This window comes from Equus caballus, chromosome 19 (assembly GCF_041296265.1).
Source record: "Equus caballus isolate H_3958 breed thoroughbred chromosome 19, TB-T2T, whole genome shotgun sequence".
Lineage (NCBI taxonomy): Eukaryota > Metazoa > Chordata > Mammalia > Perissodactyla > Equidae > Equus > Equus caballus.
The window spans coordinates 44,490,556-44,507,283 of record NC_091702.1 but is presented as its reverse complement, the minus strand read 5'-3'; the positions used below and the strand labels follow the sequence as shown (position 1 = coordinate 44,507,283).

The window sequence follows — 16,728 nt, the reverse complement described above, 5'->3', positions numbered from 1 at the left end:
CCTCTCCCAGGTCTATCTCAGACCATGCCAGAGGCCCCACGCTGACCCAGCCAGGCCCTTTCTAATTACAGAGAAACAAGACTGCGGTGGTTTTGTGTCTGAGTCTTGCCACTGCACTTGTTGATGCCTCTGATATTTTATACTCAGTGTTTGGTTCTGGGTGTCATATTTTAAGAAGTACGTTGACAAATCTGAGAGAATAATCAGGTAGTGAGGGATCTGAAAACCATTTTACACCAAGAATGATCAGAGAAACTAAGGACACAGGCTAGAGAAGCGAGGACCTGGGGAGGGTGTGGACATGGCCATCACAAACCCTCCAACACTGGCTGAGGGCAGAATCCAGACAAACGAGATACATTTGCTGTTTTCAGCCCAACCCAGCGATATACCTTTCTTACACTAATGAAGTGGTGCAGACTCTTCTAGAAAATGATAAGCGCATCTTTATCTAAATTGTTCTAGGAGAGATTAGCTGGCCCTCCAGCAGAGATGTTCCAGACAGGATTCTTTTGTTGGGTAAGGGCTTGCCTTCCAACTCCATAATTGTCTATCTCTATGAAGAAGACAGAGAAAGGGTCCAGAAGTTTTTGGTAACTATGATCCTTGTTAAACCTCACTACCTGCTCGGCTCTAGACATCAGTCAACTTTCACCTATTAATATTATCCTTTGAAATTCTGACGTGAGCTCCAGGAATTTAAAATATTCCCTTCTGCAGGATGACACAGCTTGCCAGCTTTAAATTTCAAACTTCAAAGCTGCTTTGGAAATAAAAGTCTGCTTTTACAGTTTTAAAGGTTTCCAGCCGTAGGAGAAGTGAGCTGAACTTTGGAAATTTGCTTTTGAAATTTACACCTATTGACCAACTTACCAGTGAGCTTGAATGTCCCTGTGGCATGTGCAAGCAGCCTGTTTAACTTACCTTTGCTCTCTGACAGCTTAGGCCTGCCTCCAGTCCAGAGTAGTCTAGAGAAGAGGTGCCCAACTCTGGCTGCACATCAGCGTCACCAGGAGCTTAAAAAAACAAAGGTAAGTGCCCAGACCCCCTACTCAGAGCTACTGATTTAATTGGGCTAGGATTGGGCTCAGGCGTGGATAATTTTTAAAATTCTCTAGGTTGTTCTAACATGTAGCTAGAGATAAGAAGCTGTTCTTGAAGACTTGAGAGATGCCATCTGACCCAGGTGCCTCTCAGACATCATTTCAGATCAAACCAGTTTGCTTGGGGTCTAGAGGTTCAACAGTGCTGTCATATTCCAAAACACCATTCAGGAATAAACGGATGAATTCTCTACATCTGTGGTTTTGATTCCCGGTAGACCTTGTGCCTTGAGTCCACTAGACCCAACTATGATGGTGGAGTGCCAGTGGGGTGAAGGTTGAGGGATGTTTTTACATCTCTAATGACAAAATTGGTGGGGTTATGGTCAGGCTAAACTCACCTACCTACAGGCGTTTTGAGTTTCTCTTGGCCGACACACAGCTTCCTCATGCCTGGACGAAAACATCTTTCTCTGAAGCTTCCGGAGACTCAGACAAGAGAGAAGACGCCTTTAAGGAGGCTTTTTTGACGTGCTGATTCACAGCTGTTTATATTCAAGAATAGCTACCCACTGGGAAAATCACATCTGTGCTGACTGTTGGAATAGTAACTGCCCACAGGAGTTGATGAGCCAGCAGACTCATCCTTTTGGATGGTGCTTGACCCCTAACATCCCCGCACACACTCCACGAAGGCACAGACTTCATGGGCCTCCCCCACCCTCGAACCCTCAAAGCATAGAACAACATCTGACGCCAAGTTGTTCTCAAGAAGCATATTCAATGGATGAACACGTGAAGAAATGAATCAAATGATAATCAGGGCCCAGATAGGACTCCAGAGGCTATCAAAATTACTTAAGAATAAATAATTGTTTATTTCCAGAATCTGGTTTCCCCAGAGCTTCTCAGAAATGCTCAGATACCAGCAGAGGAAGACCTAGACCACTCCACACGTTGACACAGGGAGGAAGCGCATGGCCAGGACAAAGACGGGTCAGTCTATGTGAAGCTTTGGATCTACTTCTAAAGGACCAGCCTAAACTCTCTCGTTGTCAGAGTTTCCCAACCTCCTTCCCCTTCAGCCTGAGCATCATGGAAGTCCGCCTCCACAGAGCTGCCTCCCCAACCCAGGGCTTCCCTGCTATTAACTATACTAACTAACCCGCTCCCCTGCAGGGGAAGCCCCTCCCAGATCCCTTCTTGTACTGGGTCTTAAGCCCAACTCCCCACACCCTTGCATAATTCCGGTTTTACCCATCATAGCGCACCCCACCCTGCCCAGCTGGTGATGCACCACCAAGCCCTCCTCCTCCTCAGAGAGAGCAGCTTGGAAAATCTTTTTTTTGTGCCTCAAAAAATTAGAACTAGGCTTGTCCAGCTCTGGCAGTGTTAGCAATCATCTGCTGGAGACGCATACAAATTTGAGTAAAAAAAAGCCAAGCAGCTGCATTCTCCCAATCCCCAGGGCCCTAGAACACACCCCACAAAAAGCAGAATCCTTTCTTGGAATATGGAATGTGGGATTCAGTGAAAAGCTTCTGACCGAACCACCTTTCTCCTGGGCTCTCACATTATCCGCCTAGGAGAGGCCTGGGTCTAAAGGGAGGTGTTCACATCTATTGATTCTTACTTTCCCTGTCAGCCTGGCCGCCGACAACATGACTTGGCAGAGCCTAGCAGTTCTCCCTGAGCCTCTGACTGGTACAATCAAGAATTTTTACTTTGAGGCTCAGTCAGCTTTCTGATGAAAGGAATTCACTGTGTCTCAGCGTAGGTATTGCCTGTGTCAATGCGCATGTAGAAAAAATCAGAAGCTGGAAGCCAATAGTTAATGCGTTGAATCTCTTGTATTTAACACATTCTCTGGCTGAGATTCAAAGTGAAAGATTAAATGCTGGTGACCTAGGGGCTAGCATCATCAGTGGCTCTAGAAAAGTCCCCTCCCTCTATGATGCACCATTTAGACTGGGAAGATTGTTCCCCGTGGACCACACCTCCAGGGATGTGCATCTTAATTGAAGAGCGAAATATCAAGCAACTTGATCAATAACAATAACCTGTCATTGATAACTACAGGTTAATGTTCTAAGAAGAGCAGCATTCAAATTTCTAATCAAGGGGCCATTGTTACTGATAAAAATTACCCCCTCTTGGCTCATCCCTATCTTTGAAACACTCATCCTACACAGGTTGGAAAGTGATCACTTGTTTAGGAAACTTCACTCTGTCTACATGATCACAACCACTGAGAGGTTTACTTAAACCGATAGTGGAATTAGGGACTGAGAGGCAAGGCTAAGAGAAAGACATTACATTTAAAGCAGCATCTAGTTAGCAGCTGCCTGATGTAGCTTTCCCCAACTCCCCACTAAAATACATACAGACACAGAAAAAGATTAAAAACCCTAAGTCATTCAGTCATGCAAAAAATATTCATCTGACAAGCACTGAGTAAATAGTCACTGCTTTCAAGGAATTTCTGGTGCAGTCACTAAACCAAACTCTGTCTTAGTTAACTATTGCTGCGTAACAAATTACCCCACAACTTGGGAGCGTAAAACAATATTTATTCTTGTGGGTCACAGTCCAGCCAGGGCTTAGCTGGGTGCCTTGTTCTGGGTCTCTCACGGAGCTGTAGTCATCTCAAGGCTCAAGTGGAAGGATCTGCTTGCTTCCTCGCTCATGTGGTTGCTGGTGGGATTCAGCTCCTCAGTGGTTGTTGGACTGAGGATCCCTGGGTTCTTTGAGGTATGAGCCTCTCCACAGAGCATCTCATGACGTGACAGCTTTTGAGGAGCTGTAATCATGAAACAGAAGGGAGTACATCTGGAGACAAGCAGGAACCCTCCTCAATTCTCCTCCCATCCCCCACTCACTGCTGAGCGTTGGGGGGATCTTCAAGGTTTCATGCCTACCCATCTGTATCTAGACTTTCTTCTTGTTCCTCCCTTCATTGATTTAATCCATTCAATTACTATTTAGCGGCTCTCTCTACGTGCCAAGAACTATGCAGTGGGAATATAGCAGTGAACAAACACATTTCCGATTCTTAGAGAGTTTACATTCCAGTAGAGAAGACAAATGATAAAAAAGAACTGTTTAGTATATCAGAGATAAGTGTTATAGAAAAATAACGTGGAATAAGTGGGAGAGGGAGTGCTAAGAAATGTGTGTGTGTGTTTGTGTGTATGGGCCTGTGTTTGTGTATGTGTCATGGTGGGAGGTAATAATGTGAGAACTGGGCAGGGGACTAAAGGAAGGTAGAGGTCCTGGGGTGGCGGTGTGCTTGGCATGTTTAGGGAACAACAGTGAAGTCAGTGGGGCTGGAGCAAAGCCAGTGAAGTAGAGAACAGACAGACACAAGGTCTGCGGGATAGTTGGGCAGCGGAAAGTAGTGGAGTTCACTGAGCAATAATTTGAAGGGTTTCGTAAGCCATTTTAAGATTTTAGATTTTCCTCTAAGATGGGACACAATGGGTGGATTTAGAGAAAAGGAGCAACATAATCTGATGTAAGACGACTTGGCTGCTAGGTTTAAGAAGAAACTGGCAGCGGGGCAAAGGTGGAAGCCAGGAGACCAGTTGTAAAACTACGGAAATAATCCAGGCAAAAGTAAGAAGTCATTGGATTCTGGATATATTTTAAAGAAGAACAAATATGATTCAATGAAAGATAGAACATGGGATATGAGAAAAAAAGAGGCATTAAAGATGATTCTAAAGTTTTTGGTCTGAGCAACTGGTGCCATTTATGGGGAACAGGAACACTGGAGGGGGAAAAACAATGGGGAAGATCCGGAAATCAAGTATTCTGTTTCAGGTATGTTAATTTGAGATGTCTATTAGACAGCCAGATGGACATGTCAAGTAGGCAATTACATAAACGAATCTGGAGTTCAAGGGACCGATTCCGGGCTAGAGATGGAAATCTGGGAGTCATCAGTTTACAGACGTTATTTAAAGTCACGAGACTTGATGCATTCACTGGGAGGTTACAGTAGATAGAGAAGAAAAGAGATCCAGGGACTGAAGCCTGGGACACTCCAACACTGAGAGAGGCGTGACAGGAAGGAAGCAAAGTGGTTAATGAGGTAGGAGGAGAATCAAGAAAAAGTTGTGTCCAGGAAAACAAGTGGAGAAAGTATTCCAGATTATTAGAGCTTCCTTTAGTTTATCTTAGGGCTTTTCACATGCTAACATACATAAGAATCACTCTACAAGGTGATTTTATACACAGTATCTTATTTATTTATTTTGCGGGAAACTTAAAGGATTTTCAAGGTTATTTTGACTTGGCTCGAATTTAGCTGTAGATGCTGACTGAAGAACGTACCTGTGGTGGGATGGGATCCACTGTAGGTCCTGAGGTGCTAGGAGGATTCCAAGTACTGTAAGGACAGAGGCAGTGTTTACCAGGGACTCAAGTGTTAGAGTTTTATGTCATTGAACTTTTTTTGATAATTGCAACTTTTAAAATATTTTATTATATTGGGGCCGGCCTGGTGGCACAGTGGTTAAGTGTGCATGTTCTGCTTCGGTGGCCCGGGGTTCGCCGGTTCAGATCCTGGGTGTGGACATGGCACTGATTGGCAGGCCATGCTCTGGTAGGTGTCCCACGTATAAAGTAGAGGAAGATGGGCATGGATGTTAGCTCAGGGCCAGTCTTCCTCAGCAAAAAGAGGAGGATTGGCGGCAGATGTTAGCTCAGGGCTAATCTTCCTCAAAAAAATAAATAAATAAATAAATAAATAAAATAAAATATTTTATTATAGAGAATATCAGATGTGCAAAATTAGCAGAATAATATAATGGTATAATAGCCTCTGTGTTCCCATCACCCAGTTCAACAATTATCAATTCATGGCCAACCTTGTTTCCTTTATATTCCATCACTATCCCCCATACATTTTGAAACAGCCTCCAAACATCATATCACTTCATCAGTAAACATTTCAGCATGTATCTTTAAAATAAAGACTTTTGGGGGCTGGCCCTGTGGCTGAGTGGTTAAGTTTGCGTGCTCTGCTTCGGTGGCCCAGGGTTTTGCGGGTTCGTATCCTGGGTGCGGACATGGTACTCCTCATCAAGCCGTGCTGAGGAAGCGTCCCACGTGCTACAACTAGAAGGACCCACAACTAAAAACATGCAACTATGTACTGGGGGGCTTTGGGGAAAAAAAGGAAAAATAATATCTTTAAAATAAAGACCTTTTTACATTAAGACAATATCATTATCACCCCAACAGTTAACAGTTTTTTACTTTAAGAAATCCAGTAAGAACTCAAATTTCGTTTGATAAATATGGTTTTTTTTAACAATTTTTTTTTGAATCAGGATTCCAATAAGGTCCATACATTGAGAATGGGGTTATATCTTTTAAGTCTCTGTACATTCTCCCCTTACCATTTCTTATATATGTATGTGAGAATATTATATTATAATAAATATATATATTATTTTTTGTTTTTACTGGCAAATTATTTGTTGAAGGGAGCACAATCTAGGTTTTGATGATTGCATCCTCGTGTTGGTGGTGAAATGGTCAACATGTTTCTCTATCCTCTGAATTTCCTGTAAAAAGGGAGTTGAATCTAGAGGCTTGATCAGCTTTTTTAGATTTTTTTTCTTTTGCCAAAACTACTTTATAGGTGCTGCTGTTTTCTTCCACCAGGACTCCTTTAATATCTGGTTCCATTTCTTTGTTGTGCTGCTGGAGGCTCTTCGCGATCAAAGCCTAGGTCTGAACGTTCTAGCTCTAGCCTTCCGTCTTCATTTACTAACCGTAGCACTCCTACGAAGAGAAACTTCCCCGCAGTCTGTATCTGGTTTCTCAGTGATAGAGTTCATACAGGAAAGGCAACATAAATGCTTGATTTCTTACCTTTATTTATCAATTTTCGAAATAATGATTTGGTCTCTAGTGTCCTCCCACAGAGACCAATTAGGGCTTTGGGGTGGGTTGGGGTGGGGGATGTTGTGAACGCATGAATTTAATTATTTGATGTGTTTCAATCCATTGCAATTATCCCCACTGATGCTCAAATTATCCATCATCAGCCAGTGGAAGCCCCTTCCATTGGTTCCTGAATCCTTTTAATGCATAATCCTCACTACCTAGTGCCACAAGATGTTCAGGTTGATCTTGTATATTTCCCACTCAGACCTGGACTCAGCCATTTCTCCTCGAAGCCCTGGTTCTTTTTAATGGAAAAGGAATTAAAGTTGTTATGTACCATATGGGGTCACAGAATCAAAGACCCGGGCCGTAGGTGTTGAAGGAGATGTCACCTTGGTGAGCAAAGCTATACTAGAATCCTCTAGAACTCAGAATTCCACTGGGCACTATTCACACCAACCTCCTCTCAAGCTGTTGATCTAAGAAAAGGATGCTATTATCTCCCAAGCAGACAGCGTGGGGCCAAGCTGACGGCTTTGTTTCATTCAATCCAAGTAAGTAAAATGAGAAAAAAATGGAGCCCATGGAAAAAGGCTACTGAGTAAGAGAAAGGACAAATCCTTTCCTCCCTAAAGAACAAGAGGAAGGGACAAGTCCCTGAAAATGCAGATCACTGCAGGGCCAGAAAGAAAGTGCCGGGACGTCATTCAGCATCCTAAATAGGATGGAAGGAGAGACGTCTTTCACAAAACACGGGCAGACAGCCGCAGGATGAAAACAAGCTGAGGAGAAAAAGAACAAAATAAATAGAAAAGTAGATGCGTGAGATAAGGAATTCTAAGGTAAAATTAAAAACACAAGAGCAAAATTACGATCAGACTCTGCATCGACATATATAATACGGTTGTTTTCACGTAACAATATATGAGAACTATCTTTCCATATGTCATTAAACATTTTTTTTACTGTGATATTTCCAATGACTGGACTGCATGGGTAATTCAACATAGGAAGGGCCACACTCCCTTGAACTCAACCCCTCATGTTAGAAAATTCAATATTTTCCAGGTTTTTCTGCCGTTACGAGTAATATGAAGAGGACATATCCTTGTACCTCTGTCCATGTATTCACCAACTATTTATCGAGCATCTAATGATTACTGGACACGGTGCTAGGTGCTGGGGTGCGAGGCGGTGAAAAAGATGGACACAGTTCCCATCTTCATGGACCTTGCAGTACAACAGAGAAACAGGAGAATTAAGTAAGAAATTTCAACACTTTTGTGATAAATGATAGAAAAATTGTATGATGAGAAGGAAACACATGGCCAGGAAGCCTAACCTATTTTAGATTTTCCTGAGAAAGTGACATTTGATCTGAGAACTGAAGAATGAGAAGAGGTAAGCTAAGAAAAGAATTGCAAATAATGTTTCAGGGAAACAGAAGAGCATGTGCAAAGGCCTGAATATGAGAAGAGCAAGGCATACTCAATGGCAGGTCCCGAAGGACCTTGTCACGGAAGGATGTTAAACATAGGTGTATCATAGTCAATTTTTTTCTATAGAAGACACACTCTGGAGCACAGTGGACATTGGATTGTAGCACAGCATGACTAAAGGCAGACAGGCCATTTAGGAAGCTGTTCAAAAGCCCAGGCAAGAAACGGTGGTGGGACAGAAGAGGGTGTTGGCAGTGAACATGCAAGGAAGCCGATGGACTCAGAAAAGACTTAGGGGAGGCTGATTCATTTGATGTGGGCGGTAAGGGAGAGGGGTTTCAAAGCTAGATCCCAGGTTTCTGACTTTAGCAACCAGGGGGTGCCCTTTACTAGTAACGGGAGAAAGAGAAGAGAGAAATTATGAGTTCAGTTGGGTACTGTTGAGTTTGAGGTTCCTACAAAGTTCCTAAATGGAAATATCCAATATGCAGTTGGATACACAGATCTGGAGTTCAGGATCTCTCCTGAGACCTGGACTGGGATTCCAGATTTGGGATCCATCGGTGTATGGGTTGTCATCAAAGCTTTGGGAGTGCCTGAGATCTTATAGAAAAACTATACAGAGGGAGAAAGAACAGCACCTGGGGCAGCCCGCTGAGGAACAGCACCAACGCTTAAGGGATGGGCGAAGGAAAAAGACACTGAGAGGGAGCAGCCAGAGAGAAAGGAAGAAAACGAGAAAACATGCAGCTTTATAGAAGCTGAGGAAAGAGCTGTGTTATGAGGAAGTGTGGCTAACAGCATCAAATATTTCCGAGAGGTTAAGAAAGACAAGAGCTGAAAAGATTCCACTGGATTTAGTGACCATCTATAGGACGTGACAAGAGAAGCGACAGTGGTGAGTTGGGCGGGATGACCAGATTTCAGAGTAAAGATTTAGCTGAAGGTGAGGAAACAGTCAATCGATCTCTCCTTTGACTTTTGACCCAATTTGAGCAACACTGTCTTTTACTCAAGACAAGTTGAATTCATCTACATTTATTTTCACAATGGTTTTATTTGGGTTTTCTTCTTTCATTTTGTTTTATGCTTTCTTATTTTTATGTTCCATTGCTCTTTCTTTTCTATTCTATTTTTTGCTGGGTAGACCACTGTGTTTATCATTATCTCCTGAAGTGAACCGGAGGGTAAACAGCCTGCTTTTAATTCTACTCAGTAGTGGAACCTGAATTCGAACCCAGGCCATTCAGAGTCTGCACTTGCAGCTGCTGTGCTATACTGCATCTCTTGTGACCCAAAGCATCATAATAGAGATAGCAAATTAGTTTGCCCTTGAAAATAGTTACACCATATGGGCAATAATTTCACTTCTAAAAATATACCTTGCACATACATTATGAGAATTGCACATAGGTATTCATTGCAGCATTATTTATCATAGCAAAACAATGCAAATTTGTATAGGTTTTCTCTTTTTAAAAAATAATATCCATAGCTGTCCCTCTCTAGTGTTTGACTTGTCCTCTGGTCCGTGTTAAAAGTTTTTGTCTTGTATCTGAATTTTGCTTGTAAATTGATCACAACCTTTTAAAAGCTGATTGAAAAAATTCACATTATAATTTGTACCCTGTTTGCTCCCCGAGATGGCTGACTGTTTACGACACAGAACAAGACTTGACATACAGGGATGGAGCAGCTCAGAGTCCATCTGAAGGAGGCAGAAGGGGTAGCATTTTCTGGCATCAGAGTCGAACACATTACAAGACCTAGGAAATTTGGCTCTAAGATGTCTGGCAAAGAAGCAGAAAGAAACACAGTAAGTTACATAATTTTCATTGTCCAATAAGACAAAGAATTCTACCATTCTTCTGTGGAGGTAGCTTTTTCTGAGGTCTAAAATCAAGCAGGAATTTATTACATGAATCCTCGTATAAAGGGTACTGAGGGACACTGAAGACTATCTGTGATACTGTGATTCATAAGAAATAGTATACATTTGGTTTTTGTCTAGTTTCTGGCATGGAATTCCTAAAACCATTGGAATTTCCTGAGCTATAAGAGCAATGGCAGCATCTTTTGTTATAGTATTTGGTCTCTTGTCTTCAGTTCCTGAAATCGCTTCAGAGCCATAAAGGTGAAATGGGTGTCTTGTTATTCATAACAAACTCCCTTCAATCACAACTGAGTTTATGTTAATGAGGTGACTTTTGGAAACGCCCTAAAGATAGGAGGGGGCTGGTCACCAAGGAAGCCGACCGCATGATTAGAGGGTTGGAACAGTCCCACCCGTGATCTCCGGGGAGGGGAGAGGGCTGGAGACTGAGTTCAATCATCAATGGCCAATGATTGGATCAGTCATACCTATGTAATGCAGCCTCCATAAACATTCAAAAGGAGGGGCTTCAGTGAGCTTCCAGGTTAGTGAACACATGGAGCTTTGGAGAGACTGACACTCCTGGAGAGGCATGGAAGCTGGGCTCCCCTCCCCCATACCTTGCTCTATGCGTCACTTCCATCTGGCTGTTCCTTTCCTGAGTTATAGCCTTTCATAATAAATGGGTAATCTGTAAGCAAAATGTTTCTCTGGGTTCTGTGAGCCACTCTAGCACATTAATTGAATCCAAGGAGGGGGTCACTGGAACCTCCCATGTCTAGCCAGTCGGTCAGAAGCCAGTCTGAAGTCGGGGGTGGCGCGGTAGGGACAGTCTTGTAGGACTGAGCCTTTAACCTGTGGGATCTGACACTATCTCTGGGTAGATAGTGTCAGAATTGAGTTGAACTGTAGGACACAGCTGGTGTCGGAGAATGGCTTGCTGGTGTGGGGAAAAACCCCCCTCCGCACATCTGAATTGGGTGCTCAGACCTCTTACTATCTTTAAACATTTTATAAAGAAATCCTATTAAGCTCATTTGCCTGGATGGCTCTCTATGAACTTGCCATAAAAGCCCCCAGCAAGGTACCTGCTCCTAACCTGGGGAAGGTTTTTATGCAAAGAGCTGAAAGGTGGGGTCTGGGTCTCTGTCTCCTGGTCATATTTCTGTCTTCCTCTCATTGGTGGAGCTCTGCCACCAGCAAGGCAGATCCCATGCTGCTCCAGCTCTGCTGTGAAAGCCCCCTCACGTGAATACGAGCTGGGGGTGGGTGAGGAGAGGTTGTAGCCCAAAAAGGCCAGCTGTAAGCTAAAATTTCTTCGAAGATTTGCAATTTATATTTAAAAGCCATGTGAATTTTACAGTCTGTTTCATAATGTGTTATACATAAAAATGTATTTCCCCCTTAAAACTTCTAACAAAATTGGTGCTCCAGGAAGATGGGCTGTATTTATCCTACTTGAGTATCCCTTGGCAAGCCGCCTCGGACCTCACTCCTCCCACAGACATGCTATGATTTTAATTTGATGTTGGGACAGTACTTCCAGGGTCTAGATTAGTAAACTGCTTCTGTCCAGTATTAAATGTCTTAGAACAGAACATCATCTATTAGTCTAAGGTATCGAGAGGAGGGTCTGCGTAGCTCTGGCAGACAGGTGTTCAAATACGAGTTGACACTACCTTGTGAATATTTGTGAGTTGGACTTCCTGTCCAGCCGGCAGAGAAAGCCAGTGTTCCACACAGGTCCAAACGTCAAGAGCAACGACATTAGGCAAGAGCTGATACTTATTTCTCAGGAAAGATATTTTAATCTGTAGAATCATGATTGATCATGACCTACCTGAAGGCCCAGGGAGAAGATGCCTGGGTAGTGGACACTTGGTGGGGCTTACCTCGCTACAGTAACAAGGCTCTAAGGAACGGTTTGAAATCTCCAACTTGGCACAGGCCCTCTGTGAGAGGAAGAATGCTCTAAGCACTTTGCACATTGAGTCATTTATTCTGTAAGCTCAGTCCCGTTCAGTTGGCCCTTTTTCCGGCTAGGATTCCTGGGTCTTGAAAGCCTAAGGTTAGCTAAAGCAACTCTGCAGGGAGGGGTGATGTGCAAATCCTCTAGTTGCGTTTAGGGTTGGGCTGGACCATCATCTACGTTTACAGAAGGGTGGAAGGCCCAAGATCAATTGGAAAAAGATGTATCCTCCTAAAATGGGAGGCCACAACCTCCATGAGCAAGACTCTTGGCGTGCAGGTCATGGGTAGGCCAGTAGCCATCGGAAAGCTCCATTTAACAAGGAAGAAAATACTTCATTGCGAGAAAGTATCTAAAACAGATGCTGGCCACCTCTTCCATAGAAGAACCTCAGAATGACCTCAGCAGTACAGCTATTTCAAGAAAAATTTCTTCTCAATGAACCATTAAATGAGTAAGCTACAAATTGCATCCCAAAAGAACTAAAAGATTGAACTCCTTGGTACCATTTTTAAAGAGTCATTTAAATACCGGCAAAACTGCTATTTCAGACTACACAGGTTAGCCAGTGGGAAGCACCAGCAGGAGGTAAGGTTGGGTATTTACTCCTCCAGAGCCCTCCTTGTAGGGCTGTTGGTTGGCGGTGGCTGCATTTCTCTACAGAAGGCTACAGTCCTGTTGAGGAGCCTTCTCCTATAGCTACAGCTCCCACCAAATTCTGGCAACTGCTCCCTCCCCCGCCCCTTCGGCTTTAGGGGTAGAAATGCCAACCTGAGATGTTTCACCACCCCTTCCCGGTTTCTACTAAGCCTGACCACACTGCTGTGGATGGTCCCTTCATTAACCTCTATTCAGCTCCCCTTTGGCCTGTATCTTCTTTCCACTGCTAGCACCCTGACCCAGAGACACTCCTCACTCCAGGTCCGGCTGAGGAGGCAGCCACCATCTGCAACTGACGAGAAAAAGAGCACCGTGGATGGTACCTTGTTGTAAAGGCTTCTTCTTGGAAATGACACATGATACTTGGGTCCATTCTTCATAGACCAAAGCGAGTCATAAGGTGTATTCATTATGTATTGTTGTATAACAAATAACCGCAAAACTTAGTGGCTGAGAGCAATTACCCCTTATGCTGTCACACAGTTTCTGAGGGCCAGGAATCTGGGAGTGGCTTAGCTGGGTGGTTCTGGCCCAGGGTCTCTCACAAGGCTGCAGCGAAGATGCCAGGGCTGCAGGCATTTGGAGGTCTGACAGGGGCTGGGGGATCTGCTTCCAGGGCGGTTCACTAACATGCCTGCAACTTTGGACTGGTTGTTGGCAGGAGGCCTTGGTTCCTAGCCAGTGGACCTCTCTAAAGGGCTGCTTGAGTGTTCCCATGACATGGCAGCCAGCTTCCCCTGGAATGAGCAAGTCAAGAGAGATCCCAAGAGGGAAGCCACAAAACCTTTTATGACCTAGTCTCAGAAGTCAGACAGTATCACTTCCAGAATATCCTATTCACTCTAAGTGAGTTATTAACTCTAGCCCATATCATATGGGCAAAGCTAAACTTCATCTCCGGAAGGGAAGAGTATCAAAAAACACATGGATATTTTAAAACCACCACACAGGCCTACACCTAACTTCAAAGCATACAATGTGGCCGGAAGATGAAGCTCAAACATTTGGCGAATAGTACTAATGACTGGAAGAATCCCAGGAGATTTTATTGGCCACTTAAGAGTTAAAATCTGGATCCAAGTTTTACCATTGTGTTTGATTTATGAATCTTTGCTATATGAATCTTGGGGTCATGGTGTTGAAATAGAATTTGATCCCAATCCAGAAATCCCTAGGAGTGGGAAGAGGGACAGCCCAACAGCCAGACTTCCTTGAAATGATAAGTAATTCCCAGGGCTAATCCCCTCTGGGAAGAAGAGATTCTTTACGTAAGAAAATGAATTATTACATGAGGCCCTAGGCAGGCAGGAGTGGGGAAATCCAGTTCTTTTCATGAGCCTCATTGTGCTGACCTTGAACTTCCCTGGTGGGGGGAGCCAAGGTGGTGTCCACCCTGTGGAGCTGGGAGGTCTGGAGTCAGAGAGAGGGACTTCTGGAGAGAGTCACAAAATAAACCCTGGCTTGTGAGCCAACTTCCCTCTTCCATATTACTCTTTGTGTTCATTTCTCATTTGTATGTCCTAAGGTTTTGATAAAACCTATTTGAGCGGGCTAGTCTTGTCCCAGAAGTCCAGATCATGAGACAAAGGTGATGTATCAAGGGGGGAGCAGCGTGTGGGAGGCAGGAGTAGCTGAAGAGAGACTCATGGGGAGAACTCAGGCTCAAGCTCCAAGTTGGAGCCACACGGTCCAGCTCTCCCCACCAAGAGACTCTGCTCTCATGACTAGACATAGAAATTCTGGGTTGTATTTTATTAAGACATCCAGTATTTCCTTACTACCAGCTACCCCCAATCTGCTTGACCCTGCAACCTCAGCTGTCAACACAGCAGCCCAGAAATCCAGGCAATACTAAGATCTTGGGCAGTGGGTGCAGATGCCCAACGATGTATTTGTGAGGGAGTTGTGCAATCATTTCCAGACCTAAGACCTGAGGCAGAAGAAATGGAAGAGACTTCCAGTCAGGGCAAGAGGTCCAAGAGAGTCAGAGAGAGTTTCTCTATCTGATGGAGCCGAGGTCCTGCAGGGAAATGAAAACGCTTTCCACCCTTGAAGTCTTCCCCAGGACCTGGGTGAACTTCTGTGAGCCTCTCTCCCTCCAGCAAAGCAAGGTCATAGGAACAAACAACACAACACCTCATGCCGTGCCTGCTCCACAGCGGCCTTTGGACTGTGGGCTCGTGGCGGCGTTCCAGCTGTGGAGAGGCAACGCAGACCCGGGTCAGGATTTGCTGGGGCACCATGCATTGATTGTACCTGTATGATGAACAAGCATGGTTTGTGACTAAAACTTTATTTTTCTGTCTCCCACTACCCTTTAAACTTTATTCAGTGAGGAAACTTTTCTTCTGCTACTGGATGAAAACTCAGGAGGCCTCATGAATTTTGGGTGCTCAGTTTCAGGTAGCAGAGAGCCTTGCAGTCACTTTAGGTCAGAAGGACAATCTCATTCAGTGGTTATATAATGGGCTTTCCTTAAAGACTCTTCAGTCTCCATTTGAAGGAAAGTCTCCCTCTCTCACAGCCGAGGCTTGTAGTTGGTGCTACCATCTCTGGGAAAGACTTCTTCTTCCAACCCAGTCCCCTGGGCTCCATCCCATAGCGGCTCTTTCCACCATCACCAGATGAGGGAAAGGGCAGGCGATGAGGTAAGGGGTCTGGTCTCACGCTGCTTGCCTGGACAGCTTTGCACTCTCTGGGCTGACAGAGAATTAAAGCTGACTCCCTGTTGTGGGTGCTTTCATGGATGGCTCAGAGACTCCCACCCCAAGACTTTCCTCCCAGTTCCCTTGACCCACGTGATGCATCTGTATTCTGGATGGTCACTTGTGACATCTTTACTTCCAGCTTCTTACTGGGGCCCCACAGGCTAACTCCTCTGTGTGGCCCACTTCTGATCCATGGGAAACACTTGCCTTTGTTCCAGTGAAGTCTGGGATGACCCTAAGATACCAGCAAGCTCCTAGCTCTGCCCCCAAATCCCTGAATCAGTGCATCTGTCTGTCCTACTCCAGAGAAGGGAATCAGACCCCAGGCTCCAGGCACCCCCTCAACTCAGGAGGTCTTGTGGTATGGTCGCTATCTCCAAAGATGGCCGCCATCAATTCCTTCCCTTCCTTTATATACATGCCCAATCAGCTAGCAAGAAGTGGAGTCTATACTCCTATACTCCACCCCCTAGAATCTGAGCTAGCCTCTGACTGCTTAACCAACAGCATGTGGTGGAAGTGACTCTGTGCCAGTCCTGGGCCTGTCCTTTAAGAGGATTGGCAGCTTCTCCTTCCTCCCTTCCTCCCTGTTGGCACCCAGCCTCCATGCCGTGAGGAAGCCCAGGCAGCCACACAGAGGAGAAGCAAAGCCCTCAGCCAGCAATCCCCACTGACCACGCAGCCATCAACCAGTGCCAGCTTGCCAGCCAGGTGAGTGAGTCATTTTGGAGCTGACACCATGTGGAACAGAGACAAATTGTCCCCACTGAGCCTGGCCCAAACTGTAAAATTGTGAACAAATCAGTGGTTCTTGTTGTTTGAAGGCACTAATTTTTGCAGTGGTTTGTTTTGCAGCAATAGGTGACTGAAATACTGGGTGAGCTCTCCAGCGAGTGTCATGGAAGCCTTTCCTGCTCAGCTGGGGATGAAGCCGATGACACCCCCTTTCCTTCCCACGTGGGTACATGGAGGACTCAGCATGGCAACAGATCTCTCCAAGGAAGACTCTTCACACGTCATCCCCTCTCCCCACGCTCTAACTGATTTTCAGATCCCTGATCTGCCTGAGGCATCCAAGAGATGTAGAACCAGTTCTTAAAACTCCTTTGTCAATTCAAGATGTTTGAGAATTCTGTCT

At 44.7% G+C, this 16,728-nt stretch overlaps 2 long non-coding RNA genes across 3 annotated transcripts; one reads left to right on the top strand and one right to left on the bottom strand.

The window, feature by feature from the left end:
* The first annotated feature begins 955 nt into the window (after window positions 1-955).
* LOC106781982 (uncharacterized) lies at window positions 956-16,708 on the top strand. 2 transcript variants are annotated; one of them, XR_011428820.1, is made up of 6 exons: window positions 956-1,031; window positions 1,930-2,039; window positions 8,010-8,203; window positions 10,024-10,196; window positions 16,192-16,301; window positions 16,446-16,708. It is a non-coding gene; the product is annotated as an uncharacterized lncRNA (long non-coding RNA). The 2 variants fall into 2 exon arrangements; XR_011428821.1 differs by lacking the exon at window positions 16,192-16,301 and having other exon boundaries at window positions 965-1,031.
* On the bottom strand, window positions 3,593-5,490 carry LOC138918988 (uncharacterized). The gene is made up of 2 exons (XR_011428822.1): window positions 5,379-5,490; window positions 3,593-3,843 (listed from the first exon to the last, which is right to left on the bottom strand). It is a non-coding gene; the product is annotated as an uncharacterized lncRNA (long non-coding RNA).
* Window positions 16,709-16,728: the final 20 nt, after the last annotated feature.